The sequence below is a fragment of the Triticum aestivum genome, chromosome 3B (assembly GCF_018294505.1).
Source record: "Triticum aestivum cultivar Chinese Spring chromosome 3B, IWGSC CS RefSeq v2.1, whole genome shotgun sequence".
NCBI lineage: Eukaryota > Viridiplantae > Streptophyta > Magnoliopsida > Poales > Poaceae > Triticum > Triticum aestivum.
Window position 1 is genome coordinate 127,330,109 of NC_057801.1, and position 25,122 is coordinate 127,355,230.

Consider the following 25,122-nt stretch of genomic DNA (forward strand, 5'->3'; position numbering starts at 1 on the left):
AACCGAAGTTTTTACCTTGTAGTTCGGATCTCAGCCCATCTCAGCACAGCTCATCTTCGGGAGACCTTCGTCCGGAGATGATGGAGAGCGAAACGCCTCCATCTGCCGCCCCATCGCACGGGGCGGACGACCCTGAGGTGTCGTCGCGGAGGGTCTCCCCGAGTCCGGCGGGGCCGGAGAGTTCGGCACCCATTGGAGTACGGCCGGTGGAGCTGCAGGATTTGCTTAATAGGGCGTCCATCTCAGAAGATCACCGCACATTAATGGGTAATGTGATTGAGAGGATCTCGTCCGCCGAAAGCGGGTTGTATGAGGCCGTCGGAAGTTTACTGACGGGATTTGAGGTACGCAAAAAATGACATACCTGTTGACAGTTTTGCACATGAAGTGCGCCCTGTATAGTAGCCCCTGAGACTTGGTATGCTGTCGAAAACGGCAGCGTGCCTAGGATCATAATCTCAGTTATTAACTGTCGCCTTTCCTATGCAGGTGGCGGAACGTTCGGTGGCCAGCCGGACGGATGGATTCGCCGAGCTGAAGAAGCAACTCGACGCTGCAGATGCGGACATCTCGCTGGTCAATAAACGACTTGATGAGTCACAAGGTATGTGATTGCGCCGCGGTCGCTTAGTAAGGGAGCTGATGCCCATTCCTTACAAGTTGTATGCTTGATGCAGATGGTGCTGCTGCTGTGGAAGACCTTCGAGCAGAACTTGCTCGGGCCAAGGAGCAAGCCAGAAAAAGCGAGGCGGCTGCCTTGAAGGCAGCGGAAGAGCTAGAAGCCGAGAAGGCTGCTCACTGCCGAAGCAGGGAGGAGATGGCCGGAATGGCCATGAAATTAAAAGTTGCTACCGACCGCCTGGAGGTTCTTGAAGGAGAACGCCGAGCGGAGCAAGAGGACCTGAAGAAGGCCGATGCCGAAGCCAAGGATGCCCGTAGTGCGATGCGGGCTATGAAGGAGGAACTGCGTCAGGTCGGAGACATTGTGGCTGGAAAGCCCTTTATGCTGCGTAGGAAGTTCACGGATCCGAAGTATGCTCAGCTGGGCCGATTGTACGGTGCGGAGGATCCTTATCTGGACTTGGCGGCGAGTGCGGCTGACGCAGTCGTGCACTTTCGAAGCCAGGAGGATCATGAAATGGAAGAGCTTTTCTGGTCTCAATTCCATAGTCCGGAGCGTCCACTTCCGTTGAGTGATCGGCTGGTTGAGTGGGCTGAGCTGAATAGATTGTCCGGACTGGCCATGACGGATGTGGTAACTCATCTGTGGCCGAAAAGCCCCAAGCCGAAGAGTTATTTTGGCTTGTTGCAGCAATTCCTTGGGGCAGTGCCGCATATTAAGGCGATGAAGCGGTCGGCATGCATAGAAGGTGCGCGGATGGCTCTCGCCCGTGGTAAAACATACTGGGCGGAGATGGATGCCACCGCTGTTGCATCCCGGGGTTCGGACAAAAGCCGATTCCCCACCGAGCATTACTTTGAGGAAGTCCTGCAGGGCGCTCGTATAATAGAGTCGCAGTGCTCGAAAGATGTTATGTTTGAATGACATGTATGATTTCTAAGATCATGTTTATAATGCAATGACTTTTTATACTTGTGTGTTCAAGTATTGAACTATCTCCTGTGCGGCCGTATATGTATGTATAATCTGAAAGATGGCAGTCTTTGGCTTCAGCCCCCACGCACATGGTGCGGGGGTGTTTGCAAAAAGAAAAACGCTTTTTCACACTTAATCCAACGTCTTGGTCCTTTTAAGGAGGTGATAGCATAGCAAACTAGGCAACCGGACTATAATGCTTTATCACTTTCACTTAGCCATAGGAGCTCGAATGTGGGGCTACTATATAGCCCCTGATGGCACCGCGCTTCTCCGAACTTGGGGCGCGTATGTGCCTGACCGGGAAGCGGTCCTTCGTCAAAGCGGAGGAATTCTAAACATTCCAATGGTCGATCGAGTGGTTGACCAGTCTCTCGCTATATCATGACAGTCAGTTTTCGGCTTTCTCTACTGAGGTGCTCTCCCGGCCGAACCGGGGCACAATCGCAGTAGTTCTCCTGGTGCCGCGTTAGCCGATGATACGGAACGTAAGGCAGCAAAACACAGGAGCCGGGCAAACCCAACATTTGACCAAAGACATGATTCGGAGCTGATGCATATAAGGCCTAACTCGAGACGCCGAACACTCCCTGAGGTGTTCGGTCTTTATGATATCGGGCAGAATAAAGCCCTAAGCCCCTAGTGTCCAGGTACAGGCGGGAACTTCTGACGCGGCCGATGCCAAAACGCCAGCCTCCTCCTCGGCTCTGGTAGGAAACCGGGGGATGTGTATCAACAAGAGACAGTGAGAAAGGTTTACGCAGGGTCTTAATCTGAAAAGAATCCTTGCAACGGGTCCCTACTGCACGTCTGCGCCTGTGTCTCCGTTGTGCTGTATCCTGGACGGGTGTAGCACGTGCTTCATCTGTAAAAGAGAAGGACTTAGTTTCTAAGAAATATCGTGCAAAAAGTGTATCAAAATAAAGTATAATTTGGAAGATGAAGAAAGTTGAGCTTTATTGGCTTTCATCATTTATGCGCGCGGCCCCCTAAAAAAAGGGGTATGCGGCTGGGAAGCCCCTTGCCGGACTCGTCTAACCATGTCCGAGGTCTAAATGACCTGTTTTTAGGGGCTTTGACCTGCAAGGTCGGAATAATGTGTGGCTGTCTAGGCAGCCGCACATTCTCCGTGGTCGAGAGACACCTGGAGTTTTAAGAATATGCCACGTGGACCGGGCATTTTTAAGCGTAAGAGACGCGTAATGCGGTATTGCATGAAAGCGCGCGAAAGCTGCACGCCCCAGTAGTGCTTAAGGGCTACTGCTAAATGGGGCGATGGAGGGTGAGCTTTTCGCGACGGAGGTTGTCGGATGAACCGAACACGACCCCTAGTGGTACAGAGCCTGTAAAATTGGCTAAAAAGGCCTGGCGTCACTCCTTTGAAGGAAGTGCTGCTATAACGAATTTTGGTGGGTTCTATCCCCAGTCTGCGGACGGTGTCCTGGTATAGCAGGGGCCGCGCTGCGTGTTATCACGTGAAGTGAGTTCACTGTTTTGACTTCTAATGGGAAAGTCTTTTGGTTTCCGGAGCGCTGCTTTTGGGTTTCGTCACTGTCACTTGGTGTGTCGAGCCCTTTGTGTTCGGCGTTAAGTCGGCCGGACTGCTTGAAGACCCAACAATCTCTGTGGGTATGGTTTGCAGGCTTCCCGGAGGTACCGTGTATTTGACACAGTCTATCCAGAATCTTGTTGAGGTTGGATAACTCGTCACTGTTATCCTTTAAGGGCAGTGTTTTGTTGTTCGGCCGAGAGCTTTTGAATCCGGCGTTGACCGCCGTACTATTTGGGCCATTCTCCTTGTTCCGGCGCTGATCTTTTTTGCGTCGTGATTTCCCATTTCCATCCCTGATTTCGGATGTACTCGGGTCGCTGGTGCTGCATCTAGCCAACCAGCTGTCTTCCCCCGCGCAAAAGCGGGTCATGAGACTTGTTAGTGCGGCCATTGTTCTTGGTTTTTCCTGGCCGAGGTGTCTGGCGAGCCATTCGTCTCGGACGTTGTGTTTGAAGGCTGCCAAGGCTTCAGCGTCCGGACAGTCGACTATTTGGTTCTTTTTAGTGAGGAACCTGTTCCAGAATTTGCGTGCTGATTCTCCGGGCTGTTGAGTTATGTGACTTAAATCATCTGCATCCGGAGGCCGGACATAAGTCCCCTGAAAATTTGCTCGAAACGCATCCTCAAGCTCTTCCCAACTCCCAATCGTATTTTCTGGGAGGCTTTTAAGCCAATGCCGGGCCGGCCCTTTGAGCTTGAGGGGAAGGTATTTTATGGCATGGAGATCGTCTCCTCTTGCCATGTGTATGTGTAGGATATAATCCTCAATCCAGACTCCGGGGTCTGTTGTTCCGTCGTATGCCTCTATGTTTATGGGTTTAAATCCCGCTGGAAATCCATGATCCAGTACCTCGTCGGTAAAACATAGTGGGTGTGCGGCGCCCCTGTATTTGGGTGTGCCGTTGTCTTCAAATGCTCGGCTGGTTGTGTTACTTCCTGGAGTCTTCTTTTTTGGCCCATAGATAGACCTGGCCGGGTTATCCTTTTTCTGAAGATCTTTCTGCTGATCATGTGCCGGCTTGTGTTTGGCACCCCGTGTTGCTCTTGGCCTGTCATCTGGTCATCTATCCGGCCAGGCAGCCCCTTTATTTTTTGACTACGGGGGCTCGAAGGCCTCCTCGTCAAATTCGGGCAACAACTTGCGCTTCGGGTAGCTCTTTGTCTGGTGACTAGTGCCATATTTATCTGCGGTGTTGAGTACTTTGCTCCATCTTATTCTGAGTGTGTCTTCCGCTGTTTTGAGCTTCCGCTTTTGCTTCTTCAAACTTCTTGCAGTGGCGACGAGCCTGTTATGGAGATTCGTATGCTCTGGTGATGTGAGATCATCTTCGCCGGGGATGGGTTGCTTGTCCGGTTCATGTCCGGCTGGCTGCTTGTTGACGTGTGCATCGTCCACTGCTTCGCCCTGCTCTAGGGCCGGGTCCATATGGGTACCGTTTTTGTCGATGCCGGTCTTCGGGCAGCGCTTGCGTCGCCGCTTTGTTTGTCTGTTGGGAGAGTTGTCCTTCGCCACGTCCCGTTCTTCCTCATTGTCGCTTCCTTTTGGTGTGTCCACCATGCATACCTTGTGGGATGGGGTGGCTTTCCTGCGCCCGTTAGGCGCTGGTTCTTGGTCGTCTCCGGCATCGTCGTCCATACCGTCGATGTCCTCAGAGTCGTAATCTAGCATGTCGGTTTGGTCGTCGACAGTGGCTACCAAGTGGGTGGTGGGTGGGCTCTGAATTTCTTCGTCGTCCGCATCCCAACCGTCCTGGCCACAGTCCGGCTAGGCCTCTCCTGATAACGAGAGGTACTTTAGCGAACTCAAGATGTCGCCAAAAGGTGAGTGTTGAAAGATGTCCGCCGCGGTGAACTCCATGATCGGCGCCCAATCGGATTCGACTGGAGGGGGCGCGGGAGGTCCGGAGGTCCGGCACCTCGGAGTCACGAGCTTCATGGGGGACAAGATCGGTGTTCGGCTCTATCGCCGTAGAGGTTGCAGCCCCCGAGGTGGTGTCTAGCCATCCATCCTTGGTCTGCGCAGCCGGCTCCGAGTCGAAGATCGGAGCGGGTTCGAGTGCGGCCTCCAGGGTACTGTCCGGCTGCAGAGCTAAATCATGCCCATCGTGACAGTACGGCACGCTCGGCTGTGGCTCGAATCCGTCGAGGATCAAGTCCCCGCGGATGTCAGCCGTGAAGTTCAAACTTCCAAATCTGACCTGACGGCCAGGGGCGTAGCCTTCGATCTGCTCCAGCTGGCCAAGCGAATTGGCCCGCAGTGCGAAGCCGCCGAATACGAAGATCTGTCCGGGGAGGAAGGTCTCACCCTGGACTGCATCGTTGTTGATGATCGAAGAAGCCATCGAGCCTATCGGTGACGACACAGAGGAACTCTCAATGAAAGCACCAATGTCGGTGTCAAAACCGGCGGATCTCGGGTAGGGGGTCCCGAACTGTGCGTCTAGGCGGATGGTAACAGGAGACGAGGGACACGATGTTTTTACCCAGGTTCGGGCCCTCTTGATGGAGGTAAAACCCTACGTCCTGCTTGATTAATATTGATGATGTGGGTTACAAGAGTAGATCTACCACGAGATCAAGGAGGCTAAACCCTAGAAGCTAGCCTATGGTATGATTGTTGTTCGTCCTATGGACTAAGGCCATCCGGTTTATATAGACACCGGAGAGGGCTAGGGTTACACAGAGTCGGTTACAAAGGTAGGAGATCTACATATCCGTATCGCCAAGCTTGCCTTCCACGCCAAGGAAAGTCCCATCCGGACACGGGACGAAGCCTTCAATCTTGTATCTTCATAGTCTTGGAGTCCGGCCGATGATGATAGTTCGGCTATCCGGACACCCCTAGTCCAGAACTCCCTCAAGTTCCGTCAGCACTTGGTGTGGTGACGATGATGATGCTCTACCGGCGCAGGGCTTCGCCTAAACACCGCGACAATATGACCGAGGTGGAATATGGTGGAGGGGGGCACCGCACACGGCTAAGGAACGATCCATAGATCAACTTGTGTGTCCTAGGGTGCCCCTCTGCCCCCGTATATAAAGGAGGGAGGGGAAGGTGCGGCCGGCCCCCAAGGGGTGCGCCTGGAGGAGTCCTACTCCCACCGGGAGTAGGACTCCCCCCTCTTGCCTTGGTGGAGAAGGAAAGGGGGGAGGGGAAAGAGGAAAGGGGGGCGCCGCCCCCCTCCTTGTCCTATTCGGACTAGGGGGAGAGGGGGCGCGCGGCCTGCCCTGACCGGCCCTCCTCTTCTCCCTCATGGCCCATGTAGGCCCAATAACCCTCGGGGGGGGGGGGGTTCCGGTAACCCCCCGGTACTCCGAAAAAATCCTGGTTTCTCCTGGAACAATTCCGATATCCAAATATAGGCTTCCAATATATCAATCTTTATGTCTCGACCATTTCGAGACTCTTTGTCATGTCCTGGATCACATCCGTGACTCCGAACAACCTTCGGTACATCAAAATATATAAACTCATAATAAAACTGTCATCGTAACGTTAAGCGTGCGGACCCTACGGGTTCGAGAACTATGTAGACATGACCTAGAACTATTCTCGGTCAATAACCAATAGCGGAACCTGGATGCTCATATTGGCTCCTACATATTCGATGAAGATCTTTATCGGTCAAATCGCATAACAACATACGTTGTTCCCTTTGTCATCGGTATGTTACTTGCCTGAGATTCGATCATCGGTATCCAATACCTAGTTCAATCTTGTTACCGGCAAGTCTCTTTACTCGTTACCTAATGCATCATTCTGTAACTAACTCATTAGCTACATTGCTTGCAAGGCTTATAGTGATGTGCATTACCAAGAGGGCCCAGAGATACCTCTCCGACAATCGGAGTGACAAAACCTAATCTCGAAATACGCCAACCCAACATGTACCTTTGGAGACACCTGTAGTACTCCTTGATAATCACCCAGTTACGTTGTGACGTTTGGTAGCACCCAAAGTGTTCCTCCGGTAAACGGGAGTTGCATAATCTCATAGTTACAGGAACATGTATAAGTCATGAAGAAAGCAATAGCAATATACTAAAGGATCAAGTGCTAGGCTAACGGAATGGGTCATGTCAATCACATCATTCTCCTAATGATATGATCCCATTAATCAAATGACAACACATGTCTATGGTTAGGAAACATAACCATCTTTGATTATGAGCTAGTCTAGTAGAGGCATACTAGTGACGTTATGTTTGTCTATGTATTCACACATGTATCATGTTTCCGGTTAATACAATTCTAGCATGAATAATAAACATTTATCATGATATGAGGAAATAAATAATAACTTTATTATTGCCTCTAGGGAATATTTCCTTCAATTTTCCCCTCCCGGAGGGATGTTTCCCCGGCAGAACAGCTCCGCCGGAGCCCTAGATTGGTTTTGCCAAGATTCCGCCTCGTCGCGGCGGTGTTTCATCCCGAAAGCTTGCTTATGATTTTTCGAGGGTAAAAGATTTCATATAGTAGAAGATGGTCAGTAGAAGGTTGTCAGGGGCCCATGAGGCAGGGGCGCGCCCCCCACCTTCGTGGACGGTGGGTGCCCCCTCAAGCATTCTCCCTCTTCATGTAAACCTTGTAGAATAACAGAGAATAGGCATAAGTACTGTGACATAACGTGTAATAACAACCCATAATGCAATAAATATCAATATAAAAGCATGATGCAAAATGGACTTATCAACAAGCAATATGCATTAGCCTCCAAGTGCCAAGTACTGTTGCTCGCAAAGTGCTTGGGACTTATTCACATGAGCCGTTGCATGAATACCTTTTTCGGCAGACATTAGCCCCCAAGTGCCAAGTGTTGTTGCTTGCAAAAGGCTTGGGACTTCATGTTTTTAGCCAAATCTGAATTATGATTTTGATCCAGTGTATGTACACACCACCACTGCCCAACTTCAATCAGAGCTGTCTGAACTGAAGGCTCGTCTGGAGCTGCAAGAATCTGAGACCCGGAAGGCGAACTCAAAGTTCCAATTCAGCGTGACTGAAACAGAAAAATTGAAAACCAACTTTGAAGTGGAAAAAAGTGCTTGGGATGAAGAGAAGACGGCCTTGACACAACGGGCTAAAAAGGCGGAGGCGGCTCTCCAGGAAGCAACCACTGAACTTACGGGCTTAAAACGCCATGTGTCTCAGATGGTTTCTGCTATCTTTGGTAAGTCGCCTCACTAGTATCCATTTAAATTTCTTCCTTGATTGATATAAGCCGCTTCTAATCCATTCATGATTATCATGCAGGCCCCAGGAGCACCAATCTCAACCAGGATATGCTTGTGAAGCTTAAGGCGGTTTACACACTAGTAGAGCAGCTTTATACTGGAGCTCAGTGCGCATTGGCCACAATTTCTCCATCTAACCAAGCCCCTACTCTCTTGGTTGACGTGTTGAGGAAACTTTCCGTTCTGCCTGAGAGGTTTAGTGAAATGAAGCGATCATCTACCAGAGCCGGAGCTGTGACGGCCTTAAGCCGGGCCAAAGCATGGTTACCGGAGCTAGACCCGGCTGATATATCTACTGGGTACGCAAGCATGAAAGAAGACGGCACTCCGTTTGATAAGAAAGACTTTGCCGCCTATGTGAAGGACATGCGTCCCCTGGCCAGTCTGATTGCTAATGAAATAGACCTGTCCAGATATCGGCCGGCTTATGACTTGGAAAATCAGAAGATGCTGACACGATCTTACAAAGTGAAGGATCTAATACCCCTAATCCACAAGCACACTTTTGCTCCTAAAGTTGACCCGTCCGAGCTTATTGATAATGAGGCTGAATTCCAAGCCTTAAATGGCATTGACTAGTTATCACCAACCTTCCAGGAAGTAGAACAGGACGAAGAAGCGAAGAGGGGTGATCCAGAAGATTCAGGCCATCAGAGTCAAGAAGATTGTTCCGCTGCGTGGTTCATAGTTGTGACCTTCTGAAAATCAGTTAATCATTTTGACTCCTTGAGTCATGTAATAGGGTAGCAATAACTTTGCTCTACCGTGCCGTCGTGCACATTTATATTGTGCTCAACGCTGTTCAGCCGCCACTTGATAATTATCCTTTTAGACTTATCATGATGTTGATTGGTGCAGATGAAATTTTGAATTATCCTGCACACAAGTATATCACAAGAACCCTTGGCGGTTTACTGCAAGGCGGGTCATAATACCTCACATATAACCATTGTTGTTTAAAACAGTTATAGATAGGGCTAGTTTAAAATAGTTATAGATAGGGCTAGTTTAGTTATAACTATATGTAATCATAACAAAAATACCATACCTGTGATATTGAATTATACTGCCGGCTTATGATATCTGTGTAGTATGGGTGATAACCCAAAACTTAGAAGCCAAATACTTCCAAGTATTAATATTGTCATATGCTGGCGACTTATCATCCAAAACCAGGCCAGGTTAATAGAGACCAATGCTTCAGATAGGAGCAAGAGAGTATCAAGAAAAACCCGAAAAAACTGTTCAAAAACTCAAACCAAAAAGAGAGAAAAGACAAGGCTATGCTTCGAATACAAGCAGGAAGCCGGATAAAAAATGGCTATGATTCGAATACGATCATGAAGCCGGACCAAAAGGGTTAATGGCTATGATTCGAATATGATCAGGAAGCCCCCAAGTGGTTTGTGGCATTGCACCGATCAAAGGGGTACCGACAACTATGATTCAAATACGATCAAGAAGCCCCCAGTGACCATAATGGTTAATGGCTATGATTCAAATGCGATCAGGAAGCCGGACCAAAAGGGTTAATAGCCATGATTCGAATACGATCAAGCCCCCCAAGTGGTATATGATGGTTTAATGGCTATGATTCGAATACGATCAGGAAGCCGGACCAAAAGGGTTAATAGCTATGATTTGAATACGATCAAGCCCCCAAGTGGTATATGACGGTTTAATGGCTATGATTCGAATACGATCAGGAAGCCAGACCAAAAGGGTTAATGGCTATGATTCGAATACGATCATTAAGCCCCCTAGTGATCATGAAATATGATGACGAAGACTCATTATTATTGAATATGAAATGACAGAGGCCCTGCTTTATTATAGTCATCAATTCATCATAATATATACATCGTCAAAATATGTACATCATAAGAGTCGGTGGCTCAAGTGTAATAAGGCCGAAGATGAGCAATATTCCACGGCCGGCGGGTCTCCTCCTCAGACTTACGTGAGTCCTTGTGCTCTCGAATATCGATAAGGTAGTATGATCCATTGTTTAAGTTCATGCTGACCACAAAGGGCCCTTCCCAAGGTCGGGATAACTTGTGCACATCAGTTTGATCCTGGATGAGCCGGAGCACCAAATCACCTTCTTGAAAGGTTCTTGACTTAACCCGACGGCTATGGTAATGGTGTAGATCTTGTTGGTAAATCGCCGAGCGAGATGCCGCAAGGTCACGCTTCTCATCTAACAGGTCAAGTGCATCTTGATGTGCTTGTTCATTATTAACTTCAACGTAAGCCGCCACGCGGGGCGAGTCATGACGGATGTCACTAGGGAGAACTGCCTCTGCTCCGTAAACCATGAAGAAAGGCGTGTAACCCGTAGATCTGTTGGGGGTAGTATTGATACTCCATAGCACTGAAGGTAACTCCTCCACCCAACAACCCGACGTTCTCTGCAAAGGAACCATAAGCCGGGGCTCGATGCCTCTCAAAATTTCTTGATTGGCACTTTCGGCTTGACCATTGGATTGAGGATGAGCTAGTGATGATACATCAAGTCAAATATGCTTACAGTGACAAAACTCTTTCATAGCACCTTTAGATAGATTAATGCCATTATCAGTTATAATGCTGTGGGGAAAGCCAAAGCGAAAAATCACCTTTTTGATGAATTGACCGCTGTTGCTGCGCCACACTTACTGACCAGCTCTACTTCGTCTCACTTTGTGAATTTGTCAACTGCCACCAAAAGGTGGGTCTTTTTATCCTTGGACCTTTTAAAAGGCCCAACCATGTCAAGCCCCCAAACCGCGAACGACCAAGTAATTGGAATCATCCTCAATTCTTGAGCCGGCACATGAGCTCGCCGTGAAAATTTCTGACAACCATCACATTTACTGACCAAATCTTCTGCATCAGCATGAGCCATCAACCAATAAAATCCATGAGGAAAAGCTTTGGCCACAAGGGACTTTGAACCAGCATAATGACCACAATCTCCTTCATGAATCTCACGAATAATCTCATGGCCTTCCTCAGGAGAGACGCAATGCTGAAACACCCCAGTGACACTATGATGGTGTAACTCGCCATTGGCAATTGCCATTGACTTAGACCACCGGGTTATCTGCCTGACCAAAGTTTCGTCCTAAGGCAACTCACCCTGAGTCATGTAAGCCAAATATGGGACTGTCCAATCAGGAATAGCGTGAAGAGCCTCCACCAGTTGTGCTTCCAGGTCAGGAATAGCTAGCTCTTCCTTTGTAGGCAACTTGACAGAAGGGTTATGAAGAACGTCCAAGAAGGTGTTAGGTGAGACCGGCTTACGCTGAGACCCTAACCGGCTTAAGGCGTCAGCCGCCTCATTTTTCCCGCGATCATTGTGTTGCACTTGATGACCCTTGAAGTGTCCAGCAATAGCGTCAACCTCGCGGCGATAATCCACCATTAGTGGGTCCTTAGAATCCCATTTGCCTGAAACTTGCTGAGCTACCAAGTCCGAGTCGCCAAAACATCTCACCCGGCTTAAGTTCATCTCCTTAGCCATCCGAAGACCATGGAGCAAGGCTTCATACTCAGCTGCATTGTTGGTACAGGGAAACATCAACCTTAAGACATAACAAAACTTGTCACCTCGAGGGGAAGCTAAGACAACTCCAGCCCCCGAGCCTTCCAATTGTCTGGACCCATCAAAGTGAATAGTCCAATATGTGTTATCTGGCTTCTCTTAAGGCATTTATAGCTCTATCCAATCATTGATAAAATCCACAAGTGCTTGAGACTTGATGGATGTGTGAGGTATATACTTCAAACCATGAGGCCAAGCTCAATGGCCCACTTGGCGACCCGCCCTGTGGCTTCTCTGTTTTGAATAATATCCCCTAAGGGAGCAGAACTAACCACAGTAATGGGATGACCCAAAAAATATTGCTTAAGCTTCCGACTGGCCATGAACACCCCATAAATGAGCTTCTGCCAATGTGGATATCTATGCTTGGACTCAATAAGCACTTCACTGATATAGTAGACCGGCCATTGAACCAGATATTCCTTACCTGCCTCCTTCCGTTCTACCACAATAGCTACACTGATAGCCCGTGCATTAGCATCCACATACAATAACAATGGCTCCTTATCAATGGGAGAAGCAAGGACTGGTGGCTCAGCTAGCTGTTTCTTCAAAGCTTCAAATGTGTCATTAGCAGCATCAGTCCAGACGAAATCATCTGTTTTCTTCATCATCTGGTACAGTGGTATGTCGTTCTCACCCAACCGGCTTATGAACCGGCTTAAAGCGGCAATACGACCCGCCAAACGCTGAACATCATTGATACACGCCGACTTTGCCAGGGAGGTAATGGCCTTGATCTTCTTCGGGTTAGCCTCAATGCCTCTGTTAGAAACCAGAAACCCAAAAGCTTGCACTACAAAAAAAAGACACATCCATGACATTTTGGGCCGAACAATTTTTTTTCCAGTCATACATATGACACTTCTATCACGATAATTGTGACAAAACCAGGTATCATCATAGATGTGGTGGGCTCCTACTTCTATGACAAAAATCATGACAAAAAATGGGCTTTTCGTCCTGGGCGGGCCGGAGACGCAGCTGCATGAAATTCTTTGGGCCGTTCATGACGGAAAAAACCATGGTAGAAGCGAGGGTGAGGAAAATTTCAAGGAGTTCCCGGTTACGGTGGGTGGTTGAGGGCCGAGTGATGCGCGTTTCTCTCGTACACATACACGCATGTGTGCGAGGCGTTGGCTCTAACTGAACCCGAGCGAGGCATTGGGCTCTAACTGAACCCGAGCGATCGATCGATGGCTGTTAACTGAACCCAATCAAGCGATTCCTTCACTACTGCTGCTAACTGAAGCCGATCAATGCTGCCTCTGGGATGAATAGTGAGCGTTGCGGGGGGGGGGGGGGGTGGATGAACAGTGAGCGGTGGCGTTGCCTCTGGATGAACAGGACCCCGATCGATCGAGCCGGTTGGGGCTGGATGAGTAGAACCCCATGGAGGGCTAGATGAACAGGACGACCCCGTGGAGGGCTGGATGAACAGTAGACGGTTGAGGGGTGCCCGTGGAGGGGTGGTTGAACAGTAGCCGGTGGAGTAGCATGCGGTGGAGGCTGGATGAACAGGAGCCCGTGGAGGCTGGAGGAAGTCGATGGTAGCCCGTGGAGGTTGGAGGAGGTCGACGGTGGAGATGAACAATATCCCGTGGAGTCCCATTTTGTGGTATGCCACACCCCTCCCGATGAACAGGACCCCCGTTTCGACCGTAGTGCTCGAACACAAGTCCGCTTCATCCATATTGCGGTACGCCACACCCCTCCCGATCAACAGGACCCTTGTTTCGACCGTAGGAGGTCCGTTTCCTCTGTTTTGCGGTACGCCAGACCCCTCTTGATGAACATGATCCTGTTTCAAACATGACCGGTCGAAGAAAAGGCTGTTTCCTCCGTTCTGTAGTATGTCAGGCCTCGTTTCCATCACCTATTTCGTCCAAGCCCTCCCGATGAACACGATGACGCATTCTGTTCTAACCCAGCCTGTTGGGGATATAACTATTTGTGTAAACCGCCCAGGAGGGGCCGGGTTACGCAAAGAGGACTCACAAAGAGAAGCCCAAGACGAAGTATGAAGATAGCGGTTCATAGAGAGCTTAAGGCCCATAGGCGACTTAAGGCCCGTTGTAATAACCGCTGTAATAGTATTACTTGTATCATAAGGTAGGCTTAACTAGTCACCGAGCCGGACATTGTTTATGAGCCGGCCGGGACTCTGTAAGCCGCAGGGCGTCGACCCATGTATATAAGGGGACGACCCGCTGGCGGCTTAGGGCAAGAAACAACTCATCGAGAGCCAGGCATAGCGTATCTTGCTCCCTGGTCATCGAAACATCAATACCAACCCAACTAGACATAGGCCTTACCTTCACCGTAAGGGGCCAAACTAGCATAAACCCTCTCGTGTCCTTTGTCCCGTTTAACCCCTTCAAGCTTCCTAGTTGCAATGGCTCCACAACTAAGTCCTTTCATGAGGACATCTGACGTGACAATTCCAGGACAGTTGGCGCCCACCGTGGGGCCATCGCATGGTGGATTTGAGTTCTTGAAGGGCAACTTCGAAGGGCTCAAGGGATACGTAGTGGGCCGGATGATCAAGAGTCGTCGCGGCAAGATCTACATCGACAATGAAGGCTGGGGCCCCGACGCCGGCTCAATTGAGTACGGGTACCAGGTCCCCTTCGGAGGGATCCGCGTCTTCATCGGCCGGACTGGTGAGCCGGGGCCTGAGCCGGAAAACTGCACCGACCTCGTCGAGATGGCTCAGCGTGCGAAACCCACCCGAGTTCAACCCGGCGTGAAGCGTGTCTTTCTGGGCTGCGTCCATGGAGAAGAGCTTTCTGAAGGTCTTGAAGATGGTGGTGAGGCGGCCGTCCCCTCTGACGGTGATTCGTCAACCGGTTCAACAGATTCTTTGTATCAAGTTCAAGATGGTGCGCTCGGGGGCTGTTCCGATGGTCTTAGTATTCCGGACCTCTGTGAGTCGCCAAATTGGGCAGGAGTCTTTATGGCTGGGACTCAACCCGGACAAAACTCTACAGCCGCAGCCACAATCACTTCCGGGTTAGGAGCAGCCGGGGCAGGAGGCCCTGTGCACCTGCCGTCTCAAGTACTGATAGACCTCATGGATAAGCTTACGACCCTGTTAACCACCACAGTCATCCCTGCAAACGAAGATGAGCATGACGCGGAGGTAGCAAGGGTACGTGAGGAGATTGCTCAGGCCAAAGAGGCCTTAGCATCTGAGGATACTAGGCTAGCCACGGAGCGGGCTGCTCTCGACGCCCGGGCACAGCGGTTGCAGTCAGAGGCTTATCAGCTCACAATGAGTTTAAACGCGTCCAATGAAGTAATGAGGAGGATACACCAGAAGGCCCAATCTCGGTTGCCTCCGGATTACGATCCTAGGGTTCTTTTTGCCACACCCGGGGCCGGCCCGCCCGATGCTAATCAGTTCATGACATCTGGAGCGGGAGAGCGGGCTGACCGTCGGGAGATGCCACCTCCTCATAGGAGCACGGAACCGTCACGTTATGTGTCAATAACGTCGGGTCACTTTTCCAACCCCATGGAGAATTTAATCGCAGCATCAGCGCGTCTGGCGGCTCTTCCAGTGGATGGCGATGACCCAACAGCGGTGGAGACCCGGAGGATCAGGGAACTCATTCAGACAACCCTGGCTCAGCAAGAGATCTATTCTTATAATCGGGATAAATTTCATTCAGCTCCTCTGCCTTGGATGTCACCACCTCGTTAGAACCGGAGTCAGAGTTACAGCAGGCACATAGGATCTGAAGTTTTGTCACGCGACGTCCAATGCCGTGACCAACGTGGAGGCTATAACCCGGTGCAAGATCGAGTACGTCGGGAGAAAGAGCGAGCGGCTTAGCTGGCGGCTCAACAGACGGCATGTCAGGATATGCTGGAATATCTAATGACTTCTGCTGAGATGGGAATAGCCACCAGAGCTGGTGGCTTTTCTTGTTTGGTACCGGCTTTGTGCAATGTGCGCCTGCCCAAAGATTTCAAGGGACCTCGAAAGGTGCCGAATTATACGGCCGACTTACAACCTGAAGCATGGATTGATTGTTATGAGATGGCCATGGAACTGTTGGAGGTCAGTGACGCGGCAATGGCTAAATACTTCACCATGATGTTAGATGGAACGACCCGGTCTTGGCTAAAAGGTTTACCACCTAATTCCATTGGTTCATGGGATGTCGTGGAATTGTCACGGCAGATGTCCTTAGTGTCAGGACTTAGTCGCGAGGACAACGCATCTATGTGGTAGCTTGAGAGGGGTTGAGCGGGATCGAGAGACGCAACACAAGACAGGGATTTAGACAGCTTCGGGCCCCGGGAAACATCATCCGGTAAAAACCCTACATGCTGTTTGAGGCTAGGTCTCATTATGATCACGAGGGAGTCGCCGTAAACCGACTCTCCTCTAGTTGTGTCTAGACCTAGAGATTATTGATGGTTGTCTCTCCCTCTTTGGGGAGCCCTGCCCCTCCTTATATATGTCGAAGGGGCGGTTTACATGTGGAGTCCTATTAGGATTAGGACTAGTCTATCTCTAATACAAACCGGATACAAGTCCTGGTCTTAACTCCTTGTAAAATATTCCTCATGCCTTTCCTCTTGAACCGGCCCATCGTAGTATGAACCGGCCTTCTGGGCCATGGGCCTCGTCATCCATCTGACCCGCCCGCTGGGTTACTAATGAACCGCCAAGACCGGGCGGGTAGCCGGTGAATCATCCAGTCCGGCCGGTTTATACTCTCGGCCGGTTTACGCCATGGGGTATATCCCCGACATTAGCCTCCAGTTTAATTTGGATTTATCCATGTTAAACTGATCCTGTAAAACAAATACAAGAACAAATTTGATAGACTATGCTCCGGGTTAAGAATTCTTGTAAACCGGCATCTGATCATTCTGAAGTCCTTGTCATTTCCTTCTTCTAGAAAATCCGGGTCAATAACCAGCTTCATACTCAAATTGCTGATGTTGGCTTCTCATAGAAAAATATTGTGAAGAATAATACACTTGAGTCGGCTTCCAAAGCGCCGGTTTAAGAAATATTGGTCTTGAAATACTCATCTGATATTCAACCGGTTTGAAGATGTAGAACTTGTTGGTTTATCATTGCCAGAACTGCCGGGTTATAAAAACTGATAATTCCAGGTTATGATTGTTGCCAACGCCGGGTTATGATTGTTGCAGACACCGGGTCATAATGGTTGGTGACGCCGGGTCAATTCGGTTTGCTCAAAACAGAGAATTTGAAAATAGTTCTTCCATAATAATATAATACCTGTAGCCCTCAAGTCTTGAGTAGAACAAAGTGATGGCTTAAGACTTGTTTCAATATAAATACTGCCACTTAAGAAGAAATCCATGTTGTTCATTCCAGTCACTTAGTAAAAACTGAATACTCCATATTATGTAGGCCCCAAGTGCCGGGTCATTATGCAATAATAAGCAGGGACTTTGTAGGTATAATCATATAGATTTGAGCAATCATGTGTAGCCCCCCAAGGGTCGGCTCAGTAAGATAATATTGAGCTGGGACTTGATATATACTTCAATGAAAATAACATCATATGATGTAATCCCCATCATGGGACTTGAATCCACGTACACAAAGTTAAGAGCCTTGTGCTGTACCAATTGAGCAGTGGACCCTTCAATATAATGAATAAAAAGCTTTGTACCTTCAACTGTTGACAGGAGCAATTGGTAGCCCCCAAGGGTCGACTCATTATAATGTGATGAGTCGGGTCTTCAATAATATGAGCAAAAAATGACTTTGCATTAGCCCCCAAGTGTCATGGTGCATGCTTGCAGTGATATGAGACTTGCATATAACCTCCATTTGAATAATGTTGCCCCCAAGTGCCGGGTCGTAAGCCTGCAGCGACTCGGGACTATTCCTTAAATTGTAGAATAAATCATATCCTTTGAAAAAAAATAATATCCAGTGCGCTAAAGCGACTTTGAAAACCTCAATAATATCGGTTATTAATAACCATAAAAAATCCAGCCATGTTGGCTATTCAAGATAATATAATCCAATGATTTATAAGCGCATGATTCCAATGGCGCAATCCAAATATATACTGGCGACTTATAGTCCCAAGCCAGGCCGGTTTAATAAACACCGGATAATTTTTCATCATATACTGGCGACACAAAGTCGAAAGCCAGGCCGGTTTAATAAACACCGGCGATTTATAATCATGCTTTATTCGACCTGTTTCTGCATACAACAAGTTTAAAATGTCCTGGCGGTTTACCGCCGGACGGGTCATAATGCCCAAAATATAACCTGGGTTTATAACCAGGGCTACACTTAGGAACAATCAAATATAAAATATTTCATACCTGTGACATTGAATCACATTGCTGGTTTTACCAACTTTTTAAAGCGTCGGTTGATGATAAACCGTACCGGGTTGTGATAAACACCGGTTTAACCATATATAATACTGGCGACTCGTAGTCAAACCAGACCGGGCTGATAGTCTCCGGATTATAACTTGATCCTGTATTGACAACTGGTGATTGAAAGTCAAGCCGGGTTAATGAACGCCGGTTTACTCCATAATAGGATGGTAATAGAAAATCAAACCGGGCAGATAGTCTCTGGATTATGATTTGACCGTGTTCCGCCAATTTGCAATTGACAGTTTGAAACGGATTAACAATGTCAGTTTAAAAACGCAACAAAAATCAAATAAAAGTTATGAAAAAATATGGAAGCAAAGGCAATGATAAGACCATTTGCAAAAAGAGGCTTTACTGAGCTGATCAGATGGTGTTACCATGGTCGGACACGACCAAGCTCCCAATAAGGTGTAGCTATGGTTCAAGTCAGCCAGGTCCCCAACTGAAACTATGGCATTATGCCGATCAAGTGGCGTGGCAATGGTTCGGGTTCGACCAAGCCCCCAAGTGACTCTATGGCCTTAGGCCGATCAAGAGGCGTGACTATGGTTCAGAGATGACCACAAGTCCCCAAGTGATCTGGTGGCATTATGCCGATCAAGTGGCGTGACAATGGTTCGGGTTCGACCAAGCCCCCAAGTGACTCTATGGCCTTAGGCCGATCAAGAGGCGTGACTGGTGCAGACTTGACCATGTCCCCAAGTGATCTGGTGGCTTTCGCCTATCAAGAGGTGTCGCATTGGTTCGGACACGACCAAGGCCCCAAGTGATATCACAAAGCTTTTTTGAAAAGCAAATTTCAAGGGGTAAACCGGAGGCCGCTTTAAAACAGAACCACTCCATGTAACCACACATGATGTAAAAAAGAACAGAGACCCCACTTTATGAAGCAGAAGCCCCCATGTGATCAATAATATGTTAGGAAAATAAGGCAGGATACCCATGTTTGAACCGGAATTTCTTAAACCGGATATTGAGATCCTCAAAACTTTGTAAGGGACAAATTTACCTTGATCCGGATGTTGAACCGGTTTTGAGAGCTTCAAAGCTTTGCGGGAGAGAGATGTTTCTTGAACCGGATTTTAAACCAGAATTTTCATCAGTATAGTAGTGTCCTCCGGAACCGGGTTATCATCCCCTCCCATGACCCGGAGTTCATGAAGCATGTCACTGTAGCCCCCGAGTTTTAAGACTACTCGAGGAGTTGGCTTGAAACTCTCCATATTTGACCGTGATAAAAACCAGTATGAGTCATTCAACATCTCAGTGACATAACTTGTCCTGCACTAGAGAACTTGCCAGCCAGAGTAATTTCTTTTTTAAAGAAAGAAATATATAATATAAAAAATATAATGGATGGACTTCACCTGATATGTCAGGCCAGTTAATATCCACCGCGGGGTTATAAGCCAGCACGTACAAGAGAGTCGGTCGCGGCATTGTTGATGTAGTCCGGACTGCAGGGGCGGCGGTTTGTGTTCCGGTTCATCAGTGTGATGCACAGATGCCGGTGTAGAACAGCTAGCGCGCGCCATCCCCAGTAGGGCATCACTTTTATAGTGAGCACTTGTCCTGTATAAAAAGATATAGGCCAGAGTAATTGTTCTTAAATAAAGTACGTGCGGATAGGAGGGATAACACCTGATTCGCTCAGATAACCGATAAATCGACCGTGGCCTTGTAAGCCTGGTGTGAACGGGCGAGTCAATCGCAGGCGCATTACGCCACGCGGATGGGCGAGTCAGCCATGTCGTTTGTTGTAGAATGGCCTTTATAATAAATCATTATCCTGATGTCTTTGAATGACTGATGATCTGTACATAGAATTCCTTCATAGAGTATTGGTAGTGCTCCACAATGCTTTTTGCATCTTCTTATGACAGCTAACACAGATCGCTGGGACTTGTGCTCTGGTTGAGTTGGCAGAATGACCTTCATGCATGCACTTCCTTTCCACGGGAATGCTCTAATGGAAAGAGACTTGTATTTGACTAGTATTGTCCTTGTTTGGTTCTCTAAACAGCAATGAAGCCAGATTAACAATGATGATACTGATCTCTTTTGTTGTTGCTGGCGAGGATAGAAGCACAGACTTAATGCCACAACACTCCAGGATGTAGGTTCTGCTCTTGTGTTCTATCACACGCAGCTTCTCTCTGGGATTCCATAAAAAACACCTCCGACCACAGCAAAGGCAGGGGCAGCTCGTGGCTGCAACAGGCTGGGTCAAAGGCAGCACGAGGGCCGAGGCAGAGCAATGCGGGTGAAAGGCACGGCCACGGTAGGAAACGGGTTGAGCGCAGCCGCGGCTTGCAAGCGGAGACCACTCAACGCGGTGCGGCTCAGCACTCGGATGACGGCTGCTGACAGTCCATCCGACGAACCGGCGACAGGTTGGAGAGGCACGGCCAAACCGGCGATGGGTTGGAGAGACGCGGACGAAACGGCAACGGGTTGGAGAGGCGCGGCCAAACCGGCGATGGGTTGGAGAGACGCGGACGAACCGACAACGGGTTGGAGAGGCGTGGCCAAACCGGCGATGGGTTGGCAGAGGCACAGTCAATCGGAAACTGCACGTCTGCCTCTTCCTTTCTTGACTGCTTCCATGAATTTTTTATACTGAGCGTCTTTTCCGGGCTGCCGACTTTGCTTTTGGTTGACCAGTAGTAGCAGCGATCAAACTCGTAAATGCCACTAGCAGTGGCTATGCCTGATCTTTTCGGGAGGAACAATCGGCAACTTGGCAGAACATCTGACGCCTTAGATGCGTTTGGAACTCCTGCCGGTCTCGGCCTCTTGCAAGCGGTGCTTCCAACATCGATCTGGCCTTGGATCATTATACATTGAAGGAAATAACGACAACAGCTACGAGTAGATGCTCCAAGTAGTATGCCCAATCAGATTTCAATGTAAGTCGACGGTCTCGGCGACTTGGTGATTTGACGGCTTGATGGATTGTTTAGACGCCGCGCACAATAGCCGCCGAGAATAGTTGATCGCATCCACCCGATCATACGGTGACGCGAGGATTAAACTCCTTAAACCTGGACTGATGAACTTGAACTTGATGCAAACCCTTCCAAACCGGGTCATCCGAAAAATTGCAAACTTCTTGATCCCTGGGAGAGCTCCCTCCAAGAACTCAACACCACCGTGCGCGAGCCCCACGGTGGGCACCAACTGTCGTGGAATTGTCACGGCAGATGTCCTTAGTGTCAGGACTTAGTCGCGAGGCCAACGCATCTATGTGGTAGCTTGAGAGGGGTTGAGCGGGATCGAGAGACGCAACACAAGACAGGGATTTAGACAGCTTCGGGCCCCGGGGAACATCATCCGGTAAAAACCCTACATGCTGTTTGAGGCTAGGTCTCATTATGATCACGAGGGAGTCGCCGTAAACCGGCTCTCTTCTAGTTGTGTCTAGACCTAGAGATTATTGATGGTTGTCTCTCCCTCTTTGGGGAGCCCTGCCCCTCCTTATATATGTCGAAGGGGCAGTTTACATGTGGAGTCCTATTAGGATTAGGACTAGTCTATCTCTAATACAAACCGGATACAAGTCCTGGTCTTAACTCCTTGTAAAATATTCCTCATGCCTTTCCTCTTGAACCGGCCCACCGTAGTATGAACCGGCCTTCTGGGCCATGGGCCTCGTCATCCATCTGACCCGCCCGCTGGGTTACTAATGAACCGCCAAGACCGGGCGGGTAGCCGGTGAATCATCCAGTCCGGCCGGTTTATACTCCCGGCCGGTTTACGCCACGGGGTATATCCCCGACATGGGAGGAGTTAAAGGCCCGTTTCATCCGGAACTTCAAAGACACCTGTAAGTAATCTATGATGGTCGTGGACTTGACAAATTGTAAGCAGGGGGAAGGTGAGTCTACCACCCATTGGGTATGCCGGGTCAAGGAGATAATTCATTCATCTGATAAGATGAATGCCGGCTCTGCAACCCTTATATTGGAAAAGAATTGCAGCTTCAAGCCGCTAAGGCAGAAGTTGGGGCGCCTTAAACGTGACTGCAAGGATATGGGTACACTAATGGCGGCTCTGGTCAAATATGCCGATTCTGATAGTACTAAGGATCCCGAGTCTGACAGTGAAAAGATAGGGAAGGGAAAACGAAATGACAGTAGAAAGGGCCAACAACACAACCCGGAGGGTCAAAACAGCAATAAGCGTAAAGCGGATGACAACCCGGAACTTGTGGCTAATGTTAATACACAAGGTAACAATCAGAGGCATATGGGTAAGTGGCCTCGATCCGGCGGGTTGTACACCTTTCTTCATAGTCTATGGAGTTTAGGCGGCCTTGCTAAGTGATATTCGGTCGTGGGATATAACCCATCTTCGGTTTTGCTATACTTGAGCCACCGGCTCTTATGATATATATGTTTTTTGACAACGTACATATTATATAAAGTAATAAAGCATGACCCTTGTCCTTTTTTCACCCTCAAAAAGGTGTATATGTCTTTTTGACAGGTAGTGGAAACAACCAACGGGGACCGGATCATATCTGAATCCGGCTTTCTCTTTGGACCGGCTTATGATCATATCTGAATCTAGCCATGATCACTTGGGGGCTTCCTGTTCAAACATAGGTCGTATCCGAACCAAAGAGAACATAGCTGTCGATACCCACTTGATCGGCATACTTGCCAAGCCTACTTGGGGGCTTCCTGATCATATTTGAATCACAGCTTAACCCCTTTAGGTCTGACGTGGATCGTATACGAATCAGCGTCATTAAACAAATCCTATGGTCACTTGGGGGCTTCCTGTTCAAACATAGGTCGTATTCGAACCAAAGAGAACATAGCTGTCGATACCCACTTGATTGGCATCGCCACACCACTGGGGGCTATATGATCGTATCCGAATCTTAGCTTAACCCCTTTGGAACGGTTTACTGATCGTATCCAAATCAGAGGCCTGTAAAAGTATTTTGATTATTCTAATACCTTGTGGAAAGCATTTTCAGGTGTTTTTCGTCTTGCCGGTTTAATATTCGTCACCCCAGGTTATTTAAGTACCGGGTGAACATTATATGAGCCGGGAAGATCATTCAAGAATTACAGAATAAGGCAAGCAAAATTTAACACGCCAAGGAAGTAAGGGCTAGAAATATACAATCACGGCGACTTACGGAAAGCGTTAAGTAATAAGAGCATGCACGAAGGCATGACAAGCATTAAGCAGTTCTTTCTACACTATTACAAGACTCCCCGAGTCTGAATTGATGAAGCATTGTTTTTTGGCCAAACACCCGGCGATTTACTCCTTCGGCGGGCTTGAGGGCTCCGGGTTATCCTTCGCCGCTTCTCCGTCGGTTGTTTTTTCCTGGAAAGTTGATGAAGCCCAATCAATGCCGCTCAAAGCTTCAAATTCAGCTTCATCATCTATTAAACCGGCCGGGTCCACTTCAGGGGCAAAAGTATGCTTACGAATTGGAGGGATCAAGGTGATTTGATCATATGGAGGGTTTGGGATTTTCTGGTTGTTGCTATCATAAGCCGACACATACTTGCTAAGGTCAGTATCGTTTCCAATCAGGGTGGACACTGGATGTATGGCTTTAACACAAGCGTGGAAGTCATGATCATCAAAAGCATTGCCATCTTCCTTTAGACTCGGATATCCAAGAGCAAGGTCTGCCGGGTCTAGTTCTGGGAGCCATGCTTTTGCCCGGCTCAATGCGGCTACGGCCCCGGCTCTTGAAGATGAATGCCTCAAGTCTTGGATCCGCTGAGGTAGAAAGGCAAGGCTCTTCACAACATCTTGCAAAAGGCGGGGGTGTGGAGTTGATAAAGCTACAACGGCCAGGGCACGTTGTGTCCCGGAGTATAATTGTTCCACTAACGTGTAAACAACTTTAAGCTTGATCAGCATGTTTTGCTTCAGATTGACACTCCTGGAGCCTGTATGTGCACAAGCATAACGGTAAGCCGGAAGTAATTATTACAATAGTCATTGTACGGTTGCCATGTTAAAACTGTGTTACAAAAACTTACCAAAGATGGCTAAGGCCATTTGGGATATTTGCTGTTTTAAGTTGGACAGCTCGGCTGTTGCTTCTGCAAGAGATGTTTCGGCTGTCTCGGCCCGAGTCACCAGGGAAGCCTTTTCATCAGCCCAAATTTTCCTTTCCGACTCAAAATTCTTCTTTAGTTTCTCATTTTCAGAGACACTAAATTCAAATTTGGAGTTAGCTTTTTGCATTTCAAGCTCTTGAGTTTCCAGACGACTCTTCAGGGCAGCAAGCTCTGATTCGAATTGACTTATGGCAGCCTGCAATTGACACCGGGTAATGGTAAGGATTCTAATAAGGTAAACATTCAAGTCCCAAGCACTTTACAAGTAAAGATACTTGGCACTTGGGGGCTAATATATGATGAAAGAAAATTTAACTTTATCCTGCCAGGTCAAGCATATTAAGTCTCAAGCACCTTACAAGTAAGGATACTTGACACTTGGGGACTAATGTGTATTGTAAATTTAAAAGCCTTATGTTATACCGGGTTAAATAAATTCTTTTTAAGCCGGCTAAGTTAACAAGTAAAAGTAGACTTCTAAGTCTACAACGTATTTGTTCATATGCGGTAGACTTGGGGGCTGGTACAGTATATATAAGGCTCAGATAAAAAGTATAAGTTATACCTCAGATTTATGCTGTATTTGTTTCACCATGTCAACTTCCAGGTCACGGCTATTATGCACTTGATTCAGATAGCCTGAGACTATATC